The 23,571-nt window shown below is 42.5% G+C and overlaps 1 long non-coding RNA gene across 1 annotated transcript in view; it reads right to left on the bottom strand.

The window, feature by feature from the left end:
* Nucleotides 1-1,744: 1,744 nt before the first annotated feature.
* LOC121442650 overlaps nt 1,745-23,571 on the bottom strand; it is a 49,051-nt gene continuing 27,224 nt past the window's right edge. The window contains exon 3 of the long non-coding RNA XR_005973579.1: nt 1,745-1,804. This is a non-coding gene — a long non-coding RNA (uncharacterized LOC121442650). The remainder of the gene's footprint in view (nt 1,805-23,571) is intronic.

The following is a 23,571-nucleotide window of genomic DNA, read 5'->3' as shown; positions in this document are numbered from 1 at the left end:
CTATTGTGAAAGGTGATGTTTCTTTATTTCTTTCTCAGCCCATTTATCATCAGTATAAAGGTGGGCTACTGATTTTTTCGAATAATCTTGTATCCTCCTAAATTACTGAAGGTGTTTATGAGTTGTAGAAGTTCCTTGGTAGAATTTTTGGGGTCGCTTATGTAAACTATCATATCATCAGCAAACAGTGAAAATTTGACTTCTTCTTCTCCAACTTGTAGCCCTTTGATCTCCTTTTGTTGTCTTATTGCTCTAGCTAGGACCTCAAGAACTATATTGAATAGATATGGAGAGAGTGGACAACCTTGTCTTGTTCCTGATTTCAATGGGATCACTTTGAGTTTCTCTCCATTTAGTTTGATGTTGGCTGTTGGCTTGCTGTATACTGCCTTTATTATATTTAGATATGTTCCTTGTATCCCTGCTCTCTTTTTTGGGGGGATTTTTCGAGACAGGGTTTCTCCGTAGCTTTTTGATTCCTGTCCTGGAACTAGCTCTTGTAGACCAGGCTGGCCTCGAACTCACAGAGATCCGCCTGCCTCTGCCTCCCGAGTGCTGGGATTAAAGGCGTGCGCCACCGCCGCCTGGCTATCCCTGCTCTCTTTATCATGAAGGGATATTATATTTTTTTGAAGGCTTTATTTACATTTAATGAGAGGATGATGTGGGTTTTTTTTTTCAGTTTGTTTAGATGGTGGATTACATTGACAGATTTTCATATGTTGAACCATCCCTGCATCTCTGGGATGAAGCTGACTTGATCATGGTGGATGATTTTTTTTGATGTGTTCTTGGATTCAATTTGCCAGTATTTTGTTGGGTATTTTTGTATCAATGTTCATGAGTGAGATTGGTCTGTAATTCTCTTTCTTAGTAATGTCTTTGTGTGGTTTGGGTATCAGGGTAATTGTAGCCTTATAGAAAGAGTTTGGCAATGTTCCTTCTGTTCCTATTGTGTGGAAAAATTTGAGAAGTATTGGTATTAGTTCTTCTTTGAAAATCTTGTAGAACTCTGAGTTGAGACCATCTGGTTGGGAGACTTTTGATGACTGTTTCTATTTCTTTAGCAGTTATAGGTCTATTTAATTTGCTTATCTGGTCTTGATTTAATTTTGGTAAGTGATATTTATCCAGAAAATTGTCCATTTCCTTTAAGTTTTCCAATTTGTCAAGTACAGGATTTTGAAATATGATCTAATGATTCTCTGGACTTCCTCCGTGTCTGTTGTTCTGTCCCCCTTTCCGTTTCTGATTTTGTTAATTAGGATATTCTCTCTCTGCCTTTTTGTTAGTTTGGATAAAGGTTTGCCTATTTTGTTGATTTTCTCAAAGAACCAACTCGTTGTCTCATTGATTCTTTGTGTTGTTTTCTTTGTATTTTGTTGATTTCAGCTCTCAATTTTATTATTTCCTGCATACACCCTACACAGAGGGGAATCCCACATCATTTGTTGGTGTTATGGGGTTTTTTTTTGTTGTTGTTGTTGTTTTTGTGGTGCTGAGTGTGTTCTTACCTTGTCTACCATCTTTTCCTCTGATTGGTGTAGTTAGAGCTGTGTCTCTGGTGATCAATCTTCCAGGTGCCAGCAGATCCAAGACTCAGATGTTTTCTCTTCATGGTGCAGTCAGGGCCACGGTTCCTGTCACCCCAGAGGTCACTTGGTGTTTATGGAGGTCGCTCAGCACTCCCGAGGTTTGCTCTGCTACCCAGAAGCACAACATGGTAAGATCTAGTGGTCCACTCAGCTTCCTTGAGCCTTTAAGTCCTGCTGCTGTTTGCATGGCTTACACAGCTTTCAGGAACCTAGAGTAAGGGAAAGGCATTTAATTAATCTAAGAAACAAAAGCGGGACCATGACCCAGGATCTCTTTGATGCTTTAAAATGTGTCAAAGACTAAGAAGATTCTAGAAACTCATCTCATTGTCATCATTTTCTTCCAAAAGAGAGATTAGTCCCTTAAGGACTCTTCAAGAAGACAATGGCCTTCAAGCCCAGACTTTGAAGTCTACAGAGGAGTGAGAAATCACTATCTCCAGCTGCTGCAGGCTGGTAAGCCAGAGAGTGGACAGGACTGCGAACGGCAAGCCAATGGCACCGGCAGAGAAACGGGCATTGTGTTGGGAAGAGTGACAGGGGCTCTTCCATCTCACTGGAACTCCACCAACTTCTTCCCCTGGGCTGGGAGGTCAGGAGGTGTCCTTACCTCTCTGCAGGGCTCAACAAAGTGCTTTCCTTAGTCATCTCTAGACTGTGACCGGGTTTCCACCTCAGATTCTTCACGAATGACCAACAGCACCCCTGTCGGGGACTATTCAGACCCGAAGAGGAAAATGTGTTTTCTTTGGAAAGCAAGCAATATGCTCTTACATTTGCATTTCAAAATTGAGAAATGTCCTTGAGCAAACTGCCAACTCCTTGCAGAAAAGATAAAGGCGCTTTTTATTCTGCTCAGAACAAAATGATCCTGGCTGTTCTAACGGAATGCCAACCTTGTACCATTATCTAAGAATTTGTTACACATTTTGTAAATCCTTCTAGCTGGAATGACTCTGATTAGATAGGTAACTGTGATTTCGAGTTATGGCATTTACCCAGGAAGGGTTTTGAAACATGTGCTCTTGTATATGCTAAGTAGAAATCTAAAGGAACCCACTCTCTTAAGGTCCATGTAGGCTGTGAGCAGCTGTGCGATCTGTAGTCCAGTACAGAGTGCATCCCGATTTCAAAACAAGTCCAGTTCTGTCGGCTGTGGCTCTGGCGTATACAAGTGAGCTGACCTCATCATCATCCTGTCTCTGCTCAAGCTCAGGAGACCACACTGTCCAATGTTCAAACCCCAGAAGTTAAGATGTGACAACAACCCCTTTCTCTGTTTTCTTTCAGGTTTCCATAACGTTTTAAATATATTTTATGCCTAAAATGTCTTTTGACCCTATTAACTCCCCACTACTACTCCTAACGCCTTCCAATAAACTCCCTACTCCCAATCTTGTGCCCCCCCTTTAAAAAATAACCCACTGAGTCCACTTTATGCTGCCCATGTACCAGTGAGTGTGGAGCCATCTACAGGAGCCAACCTGCTGGGGGCTAAACCCTCAAGAAAACTCACCCTCCCTTCTCTAACAGCCATCAGCTGTTCATAGTTCCTCCGTTAGCCATGAAGCTCACTTTTTAAAATTTAATAGTGAAATTATGTTAATAAACAACCATTCCAGATTTTTTGAAAGAAAAGAAAGCACACTGGAATCATTACAGGTCATTTTATTTTTTTTTATTTTTTTTTTTAAATTTTTTTTTTTTTAATATTTCTTTATTTATTATGTATACAATATTCTGTTTGTGTGTATGCCTCCAGGCCAGAAGAGGGCAGCAGACCCCATTACAGATGGTTGTGAGCCACCATGTGGTTGCTGGGAATTGAACTCAGGACCTTTTGTTTTCCATGTTCAAAACTGACAATGGAAGCAAATGTAAGGTTTGAAGAAACTCAAGAGAGCTGTTTCATTCTCTAATTTTACAGGTGGAGAAAGCGGGCCGCAGACTATGGTTAACCCACATACTCAACGTGGTACTTCAGGGACTTCCTCTCCACAGATGGGCATTACAGTCTGGCCCCCTAACGTCAGCTGTGCTAACTGTCACAGGCTCTGTTGAATCTGTAAAAGATGAACTTAAGGGTCGATTTTGAAGTGTTGTTTCTATATATTAGCTAGGCATAACACAATGTGTTTCATGTTGACATTTTCATACATGTATTAATATATTTCATCATAGTCACACCCCTCAAACTAATTACATTTCTGAATCTAGCCTCAAACTCCTGAGATTGTTGCTTCCATCTCCTCAGTCCTGGGATGATAAGCATGCACTTATTATTATTATTGATCCCTGTACTTCCTTCTCATGCACACAAAAGCATAAAGACACTAACTAGAGTGGCCAGAGCACAGCATTCCAGCAGGGTGGTGCTAACCACCAGTCTACCGTGTTCCACATCAAAACTACCTGGGGTAGCGACAGCCAGGGCTCTAAGATAGCACTACCCTAGGCTTTATGCCATATGTACACAGATAAACAGACATAATTTCTGACATATTTTATGGCGTGGATGGGCATTCTAAAATAAGAGTCCCATCAAAAGCCAACATATCTAAGTTTAAACACTAGAGCAGTGGGTTGTATTTTCTTAGAACAGAAATTAAAAACTTAAACTCTCCTTCCTTTGACACTTGAAAATGTGCATATTTCCTTTTATGTTTTATTGTTTACTTTGTGTCTATTCTTACTGTGAAATCACTAAGTAATTACCTGAACCAAGACCAGACCTGCTGCCTTACCATACACATGTGCTCCGATGCAGGTCATGGATCAAGTTGAAAGATAAGCAAAGGTGGCTGCAAGCAAGACTCTACCAGTGACCAGTAATGCTGAAGGCAAGTTTTCCCTCTCTTGTGAAGAATAAAAGTGTCTGGGAAAGCGGATGTTTAATATGCATGAGATCATAGGTTCAATCCCAAACACTCTTGCCTGTTCACACACAAGTACACTCACATATACACACAGATACATACATAATTACACACATACATACACAGATACACACATACACTCACACACACACACACACACACACACATTGGTATCATTCTCAACATTTGCACTGTTTTGCTTTTTCTGTTTAAGTGTTTATCTGTCAGAAATTCAAAGTGTGTACCTATCACTCCCTCAAACTGGAAGCCATTCAAATGGTCCTCCTTAGGGGAAAGGCTTAAACAAGGTTTCCCACAGTAACAAAGACCATGGAATACCACTCCGCTGCCACTACTTAGACAGAAAACAGCACAGGTGGGCCTGGAAGGAATTGTGTCGAGAGGGGAAGATCAAAAACCTTGTCAAATATTTACATATTATATGATTCTATTTGTAAAAGTCTCAAAAGTGACAAAATGACAGCATCGAAGAGTGGATCAGGAGTTCTGGAAGTTGCACGTGACGGGAGGGACAGGCATGACGATGACACAGAAGGACAAAAGAGTTCAGCGTCCTAACTGGTTCCAAGAATCCACACGTTCTCAGACAACACAGAACCTTACCCCTGAAAGCCCTCTGACATCTGACTCTGCTCATGAATTACACCCTCATCAGTCTCCTGAACTGGTGTATACTACCTGCAACAAAGGAAGAATTTACCTTCAGCGGAAATCACCTGAGGCTTCTGGGATATCTCTCTACTTTTGCAACTGCTGATAAATGCATAATGACTTTAAAAAAATTTATTAAAAAAATAGTTGCTGGGTGGTAGGACGCACATCTTTAATTCCAACGCTCAAGAGGCAGAGGCAGGTAGATCTCTGTGAGTTCCAGGACAGCCAGGGTTGTTACACAGAGAAACTCTGTCTCAAAAACAAACAAAGAAAGAAAGAAAAAGTACACACAATTTTTAGGAAAACAATTGATTCAGCACACACTCCTGCCTTTGCTTTTTTCTGAAGACCCTCTTAAAGGATCAAAGGAATAAAAAAAGGTGTGGATTTAAAAGAGCGCGATCATACCAGTATGTGATCACAGAAGCCAAGTAACTAGAGGGGATGGAGGGGTGAAGGGGGTGGGGGATCGGAGGGTGGAGCTTAATGACAGGACATTGATCTTTACATTGGAGAAAGAAACTGTATGACAAATGAATACAAGATACTGTTTATAGCTGTTTCTCTGGTTCAGAGCCAGGAACAGTCTGCAGAGATGACTCCCTCTGCACAAGGGCACCAAGAAGCTTAGATCCACTTGGACAAACCACCACAAGGCCACACAGCTGGAGAAGGAATGACCCAAGCTGTCACTGGCCCTCTGCCTTTGAGGCAGGTGCTTGGCGGTCTGACTAGGTGCCAGGCATTTGGAGAATCATGGGAAACTTTTAAGAGGGCAGAGCTGAGGAAGAATTAGAGGGGTGGTTGACGATGGCCTCAGGAGCACTTGAGGGCTGAGCGGCGGCACAAAACCTTGTAGAAACCTCAGTGTCTCAGGGTTCCAGGTTTGCTCTGTGGACTGACAGGAGAATTAACTAGATTTCTAGGGTCCCAGTGAGGCTGCAGACCTCTAGTCAAACCAGCACTCCTCACACTTTGTAGAGCAACAGAGTCTTCCCGCCAAAGAAGATCAGAAGAATAAACCATCCAAATTGAGCAAAGAACAGAGAGAGCAGATCTACAGTCCTACAAACTGGGCCCCTATATCTCCCTATCTCTCTGGCTCAGTCAGGTGTCCTGCAAAAAAAAGGAAGGAAGGAACAAAGGAAGGAAGGAACAAAGGGAGGAAGGGAGGAACGAAGGAAGGAAGGAAGGAAGGAAGGGAGGGAGGGAGGGAGGAAGAAACAAAGGAACAAAGGAAGGAAGGGAGAAAGGGAAAACTTGCACTGAGAAGCTAGGTACAAACCCCAATATTTGTCTGTGGTGTGTATCAACTAGAAAGTTTCCCATCTCTGTTGAGTTAGGAAAGCAGTGATGGTTTTCTGTTGGGTCCTGCTAGGCAGTCCCCCAGCCTCTGTTATTATTTAGCCGGGCCGGGCGGTGGTGGCGCACGCCTTTAATCCCAGCACTCGGGAGGCAGAGGCAGGCGGATTTCTGTGAGTTCGAGACCAGCCTGGTCTACAAGAGCTAGTTCCAGGACAGGCTCCAAAACCACAGAGAAACCCTGTCTCGAAAAACCAAAAAAAAAAAAAAAGACTCATATTATTTAGCCGGTTAAACCTTTGATACCAGCAGACTTAAACATATTAACTAATTCAGAGTTTACTTTCCAAAGACAAAAGGCGAGAGTGTGGTGGCATCTTCTGAGCTTCCATCCAAAGTTCCCAAGAGCAGAACCGAGCCCTCTGTGTCCCATCACACACTCGGGGAGGCCTGCCCAATATAACTTGAAACAGAAACCCTGAAGCCCTTTCCAATAAATTACATCAAGACAAGCCAACGCAAAGGCAACTGTCTTTCCCAGTTTCATACGGGAATCGCCTGGGAACCAGTCCTTTCAGACCTAATTATAAAGCCAGGTTTGAGTTACAGAGCAAGACACTGTGAAAGTCAGTGTTCAACAAGCAGAACAAACAAACATGCAAACATAAAACGCAGTGGGCTCTTACCAGAGAGCCATTGCCAGCAGCAGGAGAAATGGCTTGCCTTCAGCCAAGTCCGGGGTGCCCTGGAAAGTTTTGTATCTCTCCTGTGAGACAGTTCCCAGAACCCCAAACTCCCCCACTCCTTGGCAAGGTATTCCTATAATAAGTAAACTACATTTCCCAGAATTCTCTTTGCCCAACCCTGGGGCTATAGTTTAGAGGCTATACTTTAGAGCAGTTTTTGTTGTTGTTGTTGTTTTGTTTTGTTTTTAAGTAAAGATGTTCGACTGTGGCAACCTTTTGACGTGCAGAATTGATGCAACTCATTTCAAATCTCATCTTATCACTAGCGCCCTTGGGCTTGTTTTCAAAGATAAAGACTTGAGCAGACTGTTCCTGGATCTGCTTAACGAGGGATCTGACGCTGTTTGCCCTTGCTGTTACACATCGCCCTTCGACTAGATGAGTGGACATTGACCGTTAGCATGTGTCAGAATCGCCTGAGCTGCCCACTGAAGCACAGCCTGGGACCCACACCCACAGTCTCTGTTTCCATAGGCACAGGGATGGTCCAAGTCATCGCTTGCATATCCCCAGGGATGCCCATGCTACTGGTCCCTCCATCACACTTTAAGAACTTCTGAGATGCTGGGAGCAATGCTCAAACTCCAGTGTTCCCCACCCCCTAAAAGGACTGACGAGATGGCTCGCTGGCCAAGAGGACCGCTGCTCTTGTAGCCCAATTCCCAGCATCCACAGTGGGTAGCTCAACCTGCTGCAACTCCAGTTCCAGGTAATCCTCTTCTGGCCTCCTCTGGCATTGTACACACATGTGTGCGCACACATACTCATCACACAGGTGTGATTGCTCTTCTCAAATTCTCAGCCCAGGAGTTCTCCCCTCCCCATGCTTTTGGTAGTGCGAGCCGGCCAGTCTAATAGTCACATCAGGCTTTAGTGACAGTGCCTAGTGACAAATTAGTATCATATATCTAACTCTCTGTCTATGTCGTCCATGCAACAGCAAGGAAGATAGACTCGTAGGAAACACCGCCAAACCCTGTGCCTCAGCCTGCCAGTTATAAGGCCATCAGGCGTCAAAACTGAGCTTGGCATATGAATAACTCTCACTATGCCCTGGGGGCCATGTAAACCGCACTTTCTACTTGATTTTCGAATTCACAGCCCTCCTCCTTCACTCTTCATAACACAACTCAGAAACCGGAGGCCCTTGAGGAATAAGAAAAAGAAAACAACCAGAAAACAAATTTGGTTGTCTTTTCATTCCAGGGCCATGAAACTCTTTTGACCATGGTTCACAACTATCCTGAAAACATATGCCCAGATAAGCCACTATTTTGGTAGCGATACATCTTCTAAATACCACTAAGCCTGACATCGCGCTTGTCCTTGAATTGAAGAACGATTCCACTTTATTGCCTTAGCCTTGAGTGTGGTTGTCAGAGCTAATAACTGACAGACTCCTTTGAAACAGAGGGTGAGTCCTGATTCACCAGCCCCTTTCATTCCAAGAAGTCTGTTGAAAGCTCAGAGTTTTAGGCTTGTACATTGTTACACAAACGCGAATCTAACTTTCCGATTATTTTTATAGATACTCTTGGCAATGCTAATAGTAAAAATTTACACTTAACTGGATTCTGGGACTGCAGTGAAAGCCACCACTCCTCGGGAATCCCAGCAGAAGACATGGGAGACTCACCTCTAAGCTTGGAGTCTTGGATTAGTGCCCAACTCCCAAGTGCTTTGCCTAATGTTTTCATGTTAACTGTTTATTATTTGTGGTGCTGAGGATTGAAACCAGGGCCTGGTATAATAGGGGCTGAGAATGCAAATTAGGAACTCCAGTGGGGCTGCAATCACAGCCATAGGAGGGGTGTTTTGCAGCTCAGCGCTGCAGGGGGCAACTGTTGCATTGGCTGGAGTGCTGGCAGCCCCAACAGAAGCAGAGACATATTTCCTTAAAGAACTTCCCCGGAAGAAGCTTTTAAAAAGCTGTGAAGGCAAACTAGGTGTACATTTTTTTTTAAAGCTCACTGCTTTGTCATTTGTGTTTCAAATGCTCTTTATGTGCAGGGTCAACCGTCCTTCATTGCAGCATAATTTATAAGACCCTTAACACTTAACTAATTGATTTTTAAAACATTCAGGATGGTTCACATCAAAATGCATGGGTACAACACTTTTAATATATACACAGCAGGACTGACAGTGGAAGGTACCTGAAGTTTTTTGTTGTTATTGTTTAATTTTAGGATAGGCAAACTTTTTTGGGTTTCAGACAAAGTTCTACTATGATGCCCAGGCTGGCTTTGAATTTCCAGACTTCAGTTCTCCTGCCTCAGCCTCCCTACTAGCTAGAACTACAGCTACCTCCATCCTCAACTTTACTTTTACACTTTGTGTATGAGCTGTGTGTATGTGAGTGTTTCTGTGTGTGTTACACAGCGCTTAGATATAAATAGCAATAAAAGGCTAATTCAGCTCAGTTTGTCATGCTCTTAAGAGGCTTCCAACTGTCAGCTCCTCGCACTATAACAAAGAAGTGAAAAATGGGACTCGAGGGAACAGAATTTGCATGAAGGTAAAAATTTTCCTATTGCAAGTGGCTGAGGATTGAACTCAAGTCATGGAGGTGAAAATAGGCAATAATCCGGATAATTCTAGGAAAGAGTCTGATCCTTTGCTAGACTCTGAAGCTATCCAGACCACAGGCTTCTGGTTCCCGCATGAACAAGCAAGCACAAATGCATGCCAGCAGCATGCTGGGTAAACACTGGGGTAGGTGGTGGCTGGGGCAGCATGAGTTTTAGGTGTTTGAACCTCACATCCCAAAAATGTCTGTCCTACAGACCTGGATCACAAAGTGATAATTCCCCCATTAGGGAGACTCTCCATTCGGGCCAGAGCAGCTTCCTTCCTGCCTCATTCCTACTCTGCCCCCATTCAGGCAAACATAGTCCTCCTACAGAGGTCATCACTCTGTCTCCATCTTCACTCTCACAGTCCGACAGTTCAGGCCACCACAGACTGCTGCTGGCATGACTGAAGGTCACTCCCGACTTGTCTCAAGGGTACCAGCTTTTTCTTTACATCTCAAAAGCACCAAATCCAGTCTTTCTAAAATACAAATCTGACCATGACAATCCCCCAGTTTAAAATTATTAGCCAGAGATGGGTGCAGTGGTGTGCACCTGCAATCCCAGCGCTTGACGCAGAGGTGGGAAGATAACTTTAACACAGGAACTCTGAGACTGGCCTGGGAAACCAGCTGGAGACGATATAGCCCTCAGGATGAGCGTTTACTAGGCCCTCATGGTCTGGTTGCTGTTGCCCACTCCAGGCCTGTCTCCTGCACTCCATTGGCGCGCTCTCTTTCCCCAGCCTTGTGTCAGCTTTCCATTCCCATGATACAGATTCAATGAATTCCTTTAGAGGGAGAAAAGGCTTACTCACAATGTTAACCCACAGTACTGTCGACTTTGGGCCATGACTATCCAGCCTGAACCTGGGCCTCGGCCCACTGTTATGGAGTATGAAGTGGAATGTGCATTATTTGGTGACAAACACAACCTACCTCTTAAAGGTTCTACTGCTTTCCTGCATCACCAAGCTGAGTGCCCACACTCTGATGCTTGGACATCTGGAGTATTGCAACCCATTGTTCTGACTCCAGAGCCTGTTCTTGCTTGATTTCTCCTGCTGCAGGAAACACTACAGCCAAAATAGCTCAAAGAGGAAAGGGTTTATCGCACCTTACCCTCCAGGCAACAATCCACCACTGAGGGGAGACAGGTAGGAGCCTGAAAGCAAGAGTTGAAGCAGGGATCACCAAGGAACACTGCTCCATGGCTCTCTCCCAAGCTCACCTTCAACCACCTTTCCAACCCAGGAGCACTTGCCTAAGGATGGTGCCACCCACGGAGGGTAAGGCATCCACATCAATCATCAATCAAGAAAATACTCCACAGAGACATGCACAGGCCGATCTGATGGAGCCAGTTCCTCAGCTGAGTGCCCTCCTCCCAAGTGTGTCAAGTGACAATGGAGATCAGTCATCACACAAGGTCTTTGTACACACGGCCCCGTCTTAGGACCTCCCTGCTACACTTTTCCAACACCCCAAAGACTATAAACTGCTCCTACTCAGCACTTTCTTCTTACGCAAACTTCATCTACGTATTTCACGAATGCCAGGAAGGTACTTGTTTTCAACTGTATTTCTAAAATATCATAACAAGATGTCTGTCACACACAATAGTCACTCGATAAATATTTATTAAATAGATGAGCAAACGGATTCCAGGAAGTATCTTCTGTTATCCTACTAGTGTTGGACAATCATAATCATGCTTGCGCTTTTTCTTACTATGACACCCTGAGGATATGTGTGAGAACATTAAAGATACAAAGGCAGAATTGTCTCAGGGTTACTTAAAGGAAGTGACTAGTCAATAAACAAAGAATGGGAAGGGAGGAAAAACATACTACAGGCAAAGGGGAGGAGGGGCTGGCCAATTCAAAGAAAATAGCAAGTACATTTCATCCCTGAGACAGACAAGTGAAATCAGGTCCATGGTATGGTTAGATCAGGGAGCTGCTATTACTTGGGCCAGTGTCTGCATCCTAGGCTGGCCCAGGTACAGTGTTCTGACACCAGGACCAGGTCATAAGCTGTAAAGAAAAGGCAGTGGATTGGAAAGGCTCCATTCAGACCAATTGGAACTTGTCTAGACACTCAAGCCTTTGACTAATTTTTATTTATCACAGGCTTTCATAGACGTATTAAGATTTCTCCAACCCATACTTCATATGTTCAGCTCTTCCCTGGTAGGAAATATGTTTCTCTTTTATCTATGATCACTACAGAGAAAAGATAATACGTAAAATTATCTTGTTTGTTTCTTCTACTACTGACCTCAATCAATCACACAGCAATGTTTCTGGGCAAGGCAAAGATTTTTTTCTTTCAACCCTGTAATTAGAGCATTCTCCAAGGCTCAGCCATGAACTCCTGGTGTTTTCCTTCTGGATTCTTTCTTTGACAAACCAGTTCTATATCACGGCTCTCACTTTTAGATTTACATTCCATACCAAAGATGCTTAAGGGACACCCACTCTGACTTGGTAAGATTCCAGGCCCACAGTTTTCATCTTCTCAAGGACATTTTCTTTCAGATATTACACCGAAAGCCCCAGCTCGACAAATCCAATTAGCTCATAATATTGCCTCCACTAAACACATTTTTGAGAGCCTGGACAGATGGCTCAGCAATTAATTAAGAGTGAGTACTGCTTGTCCTGGGAACCTGAGTTTGGTTTCTAGCACCCAGGTCCAGTGGCTGACAGCTATCAATATATGCTTTTAACTTCTGAGTGGGCCCTGATTGTAGGATAATTTAAGCGTCTACATATAGTGCAATGGGATGAAAATGTACGATAGAAATAGAAACAGTGCCGTGGGAATCCAGGAGTTGCTCCCCCAAGGTTGATTCTTAACAAAGGAATCTTATTCCTGTTCATCTGCTTTCCATGACAGATCCCGCCCCAAAGGATCCAAGTGTACAGCATGAGCAATGTTTCTCAAATGTTACTTGCATATAAGTTGTCTTGTTAAAATAGACTTACTTGGTGGGCTTGAGGTTCTCCAAAAGATTTAACAGTTTTAAAAAGGTCCCAGGTGATACTTAGGTTGGTCCTCAAACCACACAGTAATAAATATGCATCATGGACCCATTTTTCCATTGTTTCTTTTTTACTCAACTTCAATATTGTTCATGTGTCCAATCCTCCCTCCTCAGATACACAGAGCAAATGAGCCCAGCCCAAACTCCAGGGACAGAGAGGACTTGAGCTCAGAGTCAGCTCGTACAAGGTGCTCTTCACACTGAGAACGGAAATGGGAATTAAAGCTGTGCCTTCTGGGGGGTGATGGTTTCTTCTTTTCTGGTGTCTTTGACAAGGAGGCGTGCGACTTGCCCGCTGTATGTAGTTGTCCTAGCACATAAGGAGCCTCCGTCTCGGGAAGAAGCTGGCACTAAGGGTACCCAGCAAACCACGATGCCATGACTGATGATGTCACCAGCCTGCTAGTTGTGCTGAGCCTGGGTTCTAGGCTATCTTTGATCTCCCAGGTGGGTGAAATGAAACATGCTGCTTGTTTATACAAAGTGAGGGTGAGATCTTTCTAATGGTTACATAGAGCTGTGAGGTGAAAGCTGGAGAGTATCTGTGTCCCAGGCACCATACTAAGTAAACAAGATGGCTGACTAGCAGGGCTTGACATAGCCAATAGACGCTCTGCATTTTTCTGTGTTCCATCTTTGAAGGCCGTAGCTATCCCCATCTCCTGGAGACTGCTCGTGGAAACTTTTGCTTTACCGGTGGGAACGATGGCAGAGAGGGTAAAGGTATTTGCTCTCATGATGAAGAAGCTGACTGAGTTCAGTCCCTGGGGGCAGGGGCTGCATGGTAAAAGGAAGAACCAACTTCCACAGGTTGCCCTCCTACCACAGCGCACACACACAAACACTAAATAGAAATAGATAGAAAGATAGATAGATAGATAGATAGAGATAACATGTGAAATTTTTTAATTTTAAAAAAAGGTTCTTTCATATTAGCTATTCCAGATTCCATCCTGGACCTGCCCCCAAATGACCTCCCTCTTTGGTGGAGGATTCTGCCCTCTACAGTTCTTTCTTATATCCATTCTGGGGTGGGGACCTCTGCCCTAGGAACACTGCTCACTCATGAGTGCACAGAGAGCTTTCCTCTCACCTGTGATGAGTCAGGCCAAGCCTTATGCTCCGGTTTTATTTTGCCCTCTAGAGATGACTCTCTCTGGAGCAGGATGAGCTGGTGACATGAAAAGCTGTTGCCACTAAAAGTGACTAGCAGCCGGGGCTGGAGACACCAGGGACAGCCAGTAGCCAGAGAGTAGCTGGGAGTGGAGCAGCTGGTGCGGGCTGCTAGCTGCAGCTACTAAGAGGTCCAGGAAGTTGCAGCAAGCTGCTGGCTGCAGCTGGTGTGAGTAGAGGGAGTTGCTGCTAACACTGGGAGCTTGGAGCTGCTGACATCCTGGTCGAGCGAAGGAACCCTCAGTCAGCCTGTGGAAAGCAAGAAGCCTGAGCTGCTCTCCCGGGTACACGACAAGCTAATGATGGGGCCATTTGTCTTTGAGCTGCAGTTTCCTTCTTATAAGAAGAAACTTGATTGGTTGTTTTGAGTGCTGATGTTGGGGTTTGGGATTCTTTTTACCAGTCATCTGTAGGAATGAAGTTGATCTTCCATGTTCCCAAGCAGACTTTGGGTCCCTGAACACCCAAGCCATGACCAAGACCAGCCTAGTGGTGAACTGGAACTGTAGATTCTAACAGGGTGTTTCCTTTGCGTGACACACCAACTCTGTCAGAGGCTGTCACCCCCCCTCCTCCCCAGCCTCCACATGTGTGTGTCTTCAGTTTGAACACCAGTCTCTGCCGTGATCATCTTTGTGCAAGACATCAGGATCAGTTTCTACCAGGAAACACTTAGAAACTTGCTGCTTGGGCAAAGAATGGTTTGGGCTCGCTGCCTTGTGGTTACGGACCTAACGTTAGTGCTCAGCTACTGCTCCAGTGCCAGGCATGCTTGCTTGTCTTCTGCCATCTCCCACCATGGTGGCCAATGCTTCGCCCTCTGAACTGTAACGCAGACCTCACCCCTCAGCAAGGAAACTTCTCTTTCCACCAGGAGAGCGCTTCGACCACAACCTATCAAAATGTGGAGTTGAGGAATCCAGTCCCCCAGCTAGAGCTGTAGAACAACTCCAGCACCTAAGATTCAGGAACATAGAGGAAGTGGAGGCAGAAAGAGGGTAAGAGCCAGAGGATTGAGGAACCCGCTGTGTCTTCCAGTATTGTCAGAAGCTACACACAGTCTCACCAACAGGCCTGCCCAAGCACGACACCAATAGACACATCAAAGTAGATGGGATTCTTTCTTCAAATGCTGTGGGACAATGGTCTTGGACCCTGTAAAGTTTTGTCAGTTGTGCTGGTTTAATAAAATGCTGATTGGCCAATAGCCAGACAGGAAATAGAAGTGGGCCATGAGAACAGGAGAATTCTGGGAAGAGGAAAAACTCAGTCTGCAGTCATCACCCAGACAGAGAGGAAGCAAGAAGAGAATGTCTCGCTGATAAAAGGTACCAAGCTGCGTGGCTAACACAGACAAGAATTATGAGCTAATTTAAGATGTAAGAGTTACAGCAGTAAAAAACAAGGACTTCTTGAATTTTGCATACAAATGGATGGAAATAGAAAACACTATCCTGAGTGAGGTAAGCCAGACCCAAAAAGAGGAACATGGGATGTACTCACTCATATTTGGTTTCTAGCCATAAATAAAGGACATTGAGCTTATAATTCATGTTCCTAGAGAAGCTAAATAAGAAGGTGAATCCAAAGACAAACACATAGGCATCCTCATGAATATTAACCTTCATCAGGCGATGAAAGGAGACAGAGACAGAGACCCACATGGGAGCACCGGACAGAAATATCAAGGTCCAAATCAGGAGCAGAAGGAGACGGAGCACTGAAGGCGTAAGTCACAAACAATGCCACACTAATTCGAGGTTATGATTATTAGGGTGGTATTTATTTAAAGGGGGAAAAAACTTACAGATCACTGTCCCAGGCAACAGCCCTCTTCGCAACCAGGAAAGGAGTCTAGTCGCAGGCGGAGCAGGAAGTGAAGAGAGAGAGAAGAGGGAAGTGGCCGCTTTTTTAAAGGGAGAGAAACCACGCCCCAGTGGGCTGGTACCTCAGCGGTGATAGGCTGGAGGAGTGGGAGGACCTCCCGCAACACCTCCCCCTTTTGTTTAAATAAGAGAGTTCTAAACCTACTATGAAATTATATACAATAAGTACAAATATCCTATTCTAACTAGCTTAGGTCTTGTATAATAAATAACTTGGCCAAGTCATGAGAGAAAGTAACTACATTTATATAGTCTTCAACCCCATCGAAGATCTGAGAAGGGAAATAATGTTACCTGGGTAATTAGGAAGTTCAGTAAAACAACTTCCAAAACATGCAACAAATTACAGAGACAACTAGCTACCTGGGCAATCACCCAAAGTCACATTAGCAGCGTTGAAGCAACCAACTTTGGCTAAGGCCTAACATAACTGACATACCATTTTCTAAGGCAAGCAACTTTTCAAAACTATCTTACCCTGTCTTGGCAGGATATGACAGTCCTGTTTTATCCATTGATGCATGCTCTGTATCTTTGTCAGTTGTTGAGGTATGGGCATTTCTTTGCCCAAACGCCAGTTCTGCCAAAAAGAAAGGCTCCAGGTGGAGTGTCTTTGGTGCTCAACATTCTCTCGGGAATAGAGTGGTGTTGCCAGGAGCAATTGTGTCTCACTACCACAAAACTCTGAGTTAGATTAAAGGCCATTTTCTACAGCTCTTTGAAGAAGTTGAAGATTATCTATCTATACTGAGTATAATCTCTATATATCTAAAGAACCTGATTAGTCTATTATAAATGACAAACTTAGATGACTATTAGTCTATATAATTCTCAATATCTATCTAACTTAAAGACTAAGACAATAAACGACTGTGAAACAAATGAGGACAATGACCTCCAAATATAAACAATGTACAAATAAACATTGCAGTAGGTAAATATATATCAATACACAATCATTATATAAGTATCTTAATCAGAGGTAGAAATGTACACTGCAATATGGTAAATATATACAATATATATATATATATATCAATACAATATATGTCAATACATAAAAAAATGTTTTAAACAGAGGTAGAAACATGCATGCGTACAATAGTCAATAAAATTTAACTTTGTATCAATATACAAGAATCTATACCAATGTATTTGTCTAAAAACAGTAACTCACAATTACAAATCTATTATCCCATCATCCCTCTTTTTTTTTTTTCAAAATGATCCCTGAGCGTATAAAATTCCTCCCCCAACCCTCAATCGTATACTAATTATAATCAACCCCTAAATGATGTCCCTAAACCCAAGGGCAAGTTTTATTGGGAAAGGGGACGTCGTCCTCTAGAATTACTTCCAGCTGTCATGGGGGCGACGTTCTTTCTGGGGGATCCTGTGAAAATAAAATGATGGTTAAATTTCAAGATCAATGTCTTTTAAAATTGCCAATAGTCTCTGAGTATTTTGTGCAGGTCTGGCCAAAATGTTGTATAAGATGTGCACCATTTCAGCTAACCAAGTTGGAACTGTCTTGTGCAGCTGGTACCAAAAGCAGGTCTTGTAGTAGCGCTATCAGTATCATGACGTCATATCAACCAGGTGGAGTTGTTGTTATGGGGCCCCATCTTCTTCCTGGAAACTTCAAATGTCACTTCAGGAAAAACTCATTGTTCATTATGAAAAACTTAAACATTAATCATATAGACATATATAGACATATATATATATTCAATGAAAGACATGATAGATATATTCAATGAAAAGTATGATAGATATGAAGAAAATCAAAGATGTTTTCTAAACTCATATTTCTTTCTGTCCCATATCATGGCTCTTGACATGAGACAGAAACTCCAGAAACTCTGGGTTTTTCTCTTACTAACAGGCTTGGAATTGGAGAGGGACTGAGCCAGAGTCCAACTTCAAAACCAGCTTTATAAATTTAGAAATATGGTTTAATATTACTTACATAACCCATTCAGTTGTCTTGATATTTCCTATTGGGCAGGTATTTTTCCATCTGTCAGTATCCAAACATCCAGGGTCCCTTGAATTTCTCAAAGATGAGTGTTTTCCTGTGGAGATAAGAACAGAACCCTGCCCCCATTCTATATGTTTTTCTTACCACCTGTATGAATATCATCGTTGTGGATGAGTTGTCATTTCTCCTTTCCAAGAGGTTTCTCCTCTTCAAATCGAAACTTTATTAATTTTGATGGTATCCACAATTTTTCTTCTCCTGTGGAAACAAGAGCAAAACCCCTTCCCCAACGTAGCACATCTCCTGGCTTCCACTGAGAGGTCAGCACATCTTTGAAATAAATCGGTTGATTTAGTTCAGCAGACTTTTCCATTATCCAATGTCTTTCTGCTGCTGTCGTTCCTTTCTCATTAGCGTTAAGAAAATTCAAGGTTAATAAAGCATTATGTAATCTATTTCTGGGGGTATTTTCAGTCCCTTTCTGTTTGTTCAGCATATCCTTTATAGTACGATTTGATCTTTCTATAACTGCCTGACCTGTAGGATTATTTGGTATACCTGTAATGTGTTTTATATTATAATAATCAAAAAAGCGTTTCATTTTCTTAGATACATATGCTGGACCATTATCTGTCTTTATTTGCGCAGGTATACCCATGATGGCCATAACTTCCAATAAATGTGTGATTACTGAATCAGCCTTTTCTGAGCTCAGGGCAGTAGCCCATTGAAAACCTGAATACGTGTCTATGGTGTGGTGTACATATTTTAATTTACCAAATTCCATAAAGTGGAACACATCCATCTGCCAGATTTCATTTCTCTTAGTACCCTTTGGGTTACTCCCTGCAGGCAACGGTGTTTGATTATAGAAAGAACAAGTAGGGCATCTCTTTATAATGTCCTTAGCTTGTTGCCAAGTAATGGAAAATTCTTTCTTTAGGCCTTTACTATTGACATGATGCTTCTTATGAAATTCCGAGGCCTGCAACACACTTCCAATCAATAATTGATCAATCTCAGCATTGCCTTGGGCTAGAGGACCAGGCAGACCTGTATGGGACCGGATGTGTGTTATGTACATCGGACAAAGCCTGTTCCTGATTATGTCTTGTACCTGGATAAACAATGAAGTCAACTCTGTGTCATCTGGTATAAATTCAGCGGTTTCAATATGCAGGATAACTCTTTCTGCATATTGTGAATCTGTAACAATATTAAGAGGTTCTTTAAAGTCCTTTAGCACCATGAGAATGGCATATAATTCTGCCTTCTGGACAGAATTATAAGGGCTTTGTTCCACCTTACTCAATTCATCTGACTTGTAACCTGCCTTCCCTGATTTATTTGCATCAGTATAGAACGTACGGGCTCCAGTTATTGGAGCATCACGTACAATTCTAGGAAGAATCCAAGAAGTTCTTTTTATGAGATTAAGTCTATCACTTTTGGGATAGTTGCTATTAATTTCTCCCAAAAAGTTAGCACAAGCTCTTTGCCACGGTTCATTGTCTTCCCATAACTTTTTTATTTCTTCAGTAGTAAAAGGCACTATAATTTCTGCTGGGTCTATACCTGCTAGTTGACGAAGTCTCAGCTTACCTTTTATAATTAATTCAGAGACCTTTTCCACATAAGTTTTTAATTTTTTACTTGGTTTATTAGGTATAAATATCCACTCTAAAATAATATCTTCCCTCTGCATTAGAATCCCTGTAGGAGAAATTCTGGAAGGCAATATGACTAGGATGCAGCTAAGATTTGGGTTCACCCTATCCACATGTGCCTCCTGTAATTTTTCCTCAATCATTGTCAGTTCCTTTTCTGCTTCAGCTGTCAGTTCTCTTGGACTATTCAAATCTTTATCACCATCTAAGGTTTTGTTTAAATGAACTATCAGATCAGGTGTTATCCCAACAGCTGGTCGTAGACTGGAAATGTCTCCTAACAATCTTTGGAAGTCATTAAGAGTCTTTAACCGGTCTCTCCTAATTTGTGCCTTTTGCGTTTTAATTTTCTCTAACCCTATTCTGTAACCTAGGTAATTAATAGAATTTCCTCTTTGAATCTTTTCAGGGGCAATTTGTAATCCCCACCTAGGCAAGACTTTCTTTACTTCTTCAAACATCCTTTCTAAAGTATCTTTATTTGAATCAGATAATAAGATGTCATCCATGTAATGATAAATGATGGACTTGGGGAATTGTTTACGAATTATTTCCAATGGCTTACTTACAAAATATTGGCACAGTGTAGGACTATTGAGCATACCCTGTGGGAGGACAGTCCACTGATATCTCCTATTAGGCTGAGAATTATTATAAGTAGGCACTGTGAAGGCAAATTTTTCTCTATCCTTTTCTTGTAACGGTATAGTGAAAAAACAATCTTTCAAATCAATAACTATAAGAGGCCATCCTTTTGGTAACAGAGAAGGCAAAGGAATTCCAGATTGTAGTGGGCCCATAGGTTGAATTACTTTGTTGACAGCTCTTAGATCTGTCACCATTCTCCATTTACCAGATTTCTTTTTTACAACAAACACAGGAGAATTCCAAGGGCTGGTTGATTCTTCAATATGGTGAGCATCTAGTTGCTCTTGCACCAGCTGTTCCAATGCCTGCAGTTTATCTTCAGCTAGAGGCCATTGTTTGGTCCATATTGGCTTCTCAGTTAGCCATTTTAAAGGTAGGGCCGTTGGTACCTCTAAAGGTTTGGTATTTGCTGTATGTTCTTGTACAGCCTGAATGGCTGGTGACCTTTTTCCATAATACCTCATCATATCCTTCCCAGAATTATGAGTTCCTGGAAATACAGGAATGTTAATCTGGGTATTCCATTGCTGTAGCAGGTCACGGCCCCATAAATTTATGGCAATATTGGCTATATATGGCCTTAGTCTTCCTATTTGCCCTTCGGGCCCTATGCATTCAACCCATCTTGTGCTTTGTTTTACACGAGATAGGGTTCCAATTCCCAGGAACTGAACATCTACCTCTTGAAGAGGCCAATTCGGATGCCAAGATTCTGGGGTAATGATACTTACATCCGCACCTGTGTCTAATAAGCCTTCAATAAAAGTGCCATTTATACAGACTCTTAGCTTTGGTCTTTGATCATTAATAGAAGTCTGCCAAAATATACGTTTATTCTGTCCTATTGGGTTTTTTGACTCATCCTCCACACGTAATTCTTCATTTAGACCAGTATTACTTTTTACAGCAGAAATTGGAGCTTTTAATTTTCTTGGTGAGGCACGTTCTCCACTGTGACTGGGAATGACTGGGCCACTGTTGGCTTGGGGGCCTGCGAGAGGCCCCCCAAGGAGTTTCCCGATGATATCGGATTGCCCCGTCTGTCTGTTGTTGACCTACATTCGTTGGACCAATGCCTGCCTTTACCGCATCTCCTACATATACCTGAAGGCCGAGGTCTCCTATTTTTGTCATTCCCAGAAGAGATATTATTCCTAGAAATTCTTTGCCTGCAATTCCTTTGCAAATGTCCTAATTTACCACAATTAAAACACCTGGCAGTTTGATGTCTCCTCATTGCTTTGGAAATCGCTTCTCCTACCCAAGATTCATCATTATAGCTAAACGTCTCAACATTCATCGTATGCTGAATCCATTCATCCATAGGTGCTGATCTAGACTTTAAAGGCCCAATTATCTTTTTGCATTCTATGTTTGCATTCTCAAAAGCTAGAGATTCAAGAAGTATTCGTCTAGCTTCTGGGTCTGTTACCCCTATGTCCAGAGCCTTAATTAATCTTTGCAAAAAGTCAATAAAGGGTTCTCTCTGTCCCTGCCTAATTCTGGTATATGATTTAACCCTTTTTGCTGGATCTTGTATCCTATTCCAAGCATTTAAAGCTGCTTGGTGACATAGACACAGTATTTCATCGTCATAAAGAGCTTGGACCTGTGGATCAGCATATTCTCCTGCACCAAGAATTTGATCTTGGGAAACCTCAATACCTTTTGCTCTTCCTTGCTGTTCCATATGTTTGGATTCTTCTCTGAAATAAATTCCAAACATCAAGGAAGGTCCATTATCTAAAACTGCAGACACTAACTGATGGAAATCATGGGGAGTAGCTCTAGCATTAGAAGCCCAAGTCCTTATCATTTCCTTTACATATGCATTGTGCAAGCCAAAATTAACAACAGCTTGCTTAATTTCTTTCAGATCATTCATTGCTATTGGCGTCCATCTAGCTTCTCTGACTCCCTTTGAGCCTTTAGAAGTTGATGCTTTTTCAGAATTAAGTATAGGGTATGTCGCTAGAACCCTGGGTAAGCCAGTTCTAATAGTTGGTGGAGGCCTTGTATCCTGTCCTTGTGCCTCCTTACTCTGTTCACCAGCTGCAATAATTTCCCCAATCTTTTCAAATCTTTTTATCATTGTCTCTCTTAAATCCTGAATCTCCTGACCTGTATATATTTCCAGTGATTTCACTGAGGTATCAATTTTTTGGTCCCCATTCTGCACCTGTGATTCCAAAGCTTTAATTTTTTCCTTCAAAGATAACATGTCCTCCTTAAACTTTTCTTGTATATCATGTAGATTCCCATCTTGGAGGTACATTCTGTCTGTTACCTTATCAAAACTTTGTGATAAAGTCTGAACGTCAAATTCAACAGCCTGAACCCTTTCAGGTAACTTTCTAATACCCTTGGATATGGAATCAATTTTGTCTGTCATAGTATCCACTTGTTCAGATAACCTCTGATTTTCAATAATTTTAATCCTGTCAATTAGTTGTTCATTATTAGTTCGTAAAGATTCTATCATTCTTAGGAGTGTCATATTCTTCTGTTCATTATTAGTTTGTAAAGATTCTATCATTTTTAGGAGTGCCATATTCTTCCTTAATGATAGAATATGGAAAAGAAAACTGAAGGCTAGTAACAAGCAAATTAAGGTATCCCCATAATCATATAAACCTTGTATGATGTAATTCATTGTATTAGTAAATATAAATTTACTAATCCATTGTATTAGTGAAAACAAAGCAGTAAAATTTGCGTTAGAAACAAAAACTGCAATATTACCTATTATCCAGCAGGTGGCGCTGTTGCAGAGTCGCGGTGAAAACATGGTCCTGTTTCAGTACCTTAGTAGATGTTAAAAACTGGAAAATGCAAGTTTCTCAACAAAATAAATCTAATTAAATCAATTCCTGAGACGGAACAAGTCACCCTGAGGGGTTGCAGCTTTCAGCAACCACGTGCTCTGGTTCGTGCCACTTAAGAGCTGTACTTGCAAGGGAGATTTAAAAATGACTCAGAAAAGAGCAAACCAGGCGGCCAGAGACTGCGCGGGCCTGTGGAGTTTAAATCCAAGTGGGGAGTCCAAGGCCTCTGGCGGCTGAGGAAGGAGGGGCTCCCGCCAAGCCGAACTAGAGCCCGCCAAGCCCGCGGCCGCCAAGCTGAACTTGCACCCGCCAAGCCGAACTTGGGGCCGCCAAGCCGAACTCGCGGCTGCGAGTGGGGAAAGGAGAGGTTCTAAAACCAAACGTTGGGCGCCAAAAATGAAGGCATAAGTCACAAACAATGCCACACTAATTCGAGGTTATGATTATTAGGGTGGTATTTATTTAAAGGGGGAAAAAACTTACAGATCACTGTCCCAGGCAACAGCCCTCTTCGCAACCAGGAAAGGAGTCTAGTCGCAGGCGGAGCAGGAAGTGAAGAGAGAGAGAGAAGAGGGA

Source organism: Microtus oregoni, unplaced genomic scaffold, assembly GCF_018167655.1.
Source record: "Microtus oregoni isolate MIOR12 unplaced genomic scaffold, Mior012 000092F_ref0000046, whole genome shotgun sequence".
Lineage (NCBI taxonomy): Eukaryota > Metazoa > Chordata > Mammalia > Rodentia > Cricetidae > Microtus > Microtus oregoni.
Note: the sequence above shows the minus strand (reverse complement) of the source record. Positions and strands in the feature narration are given on the sequence as shown.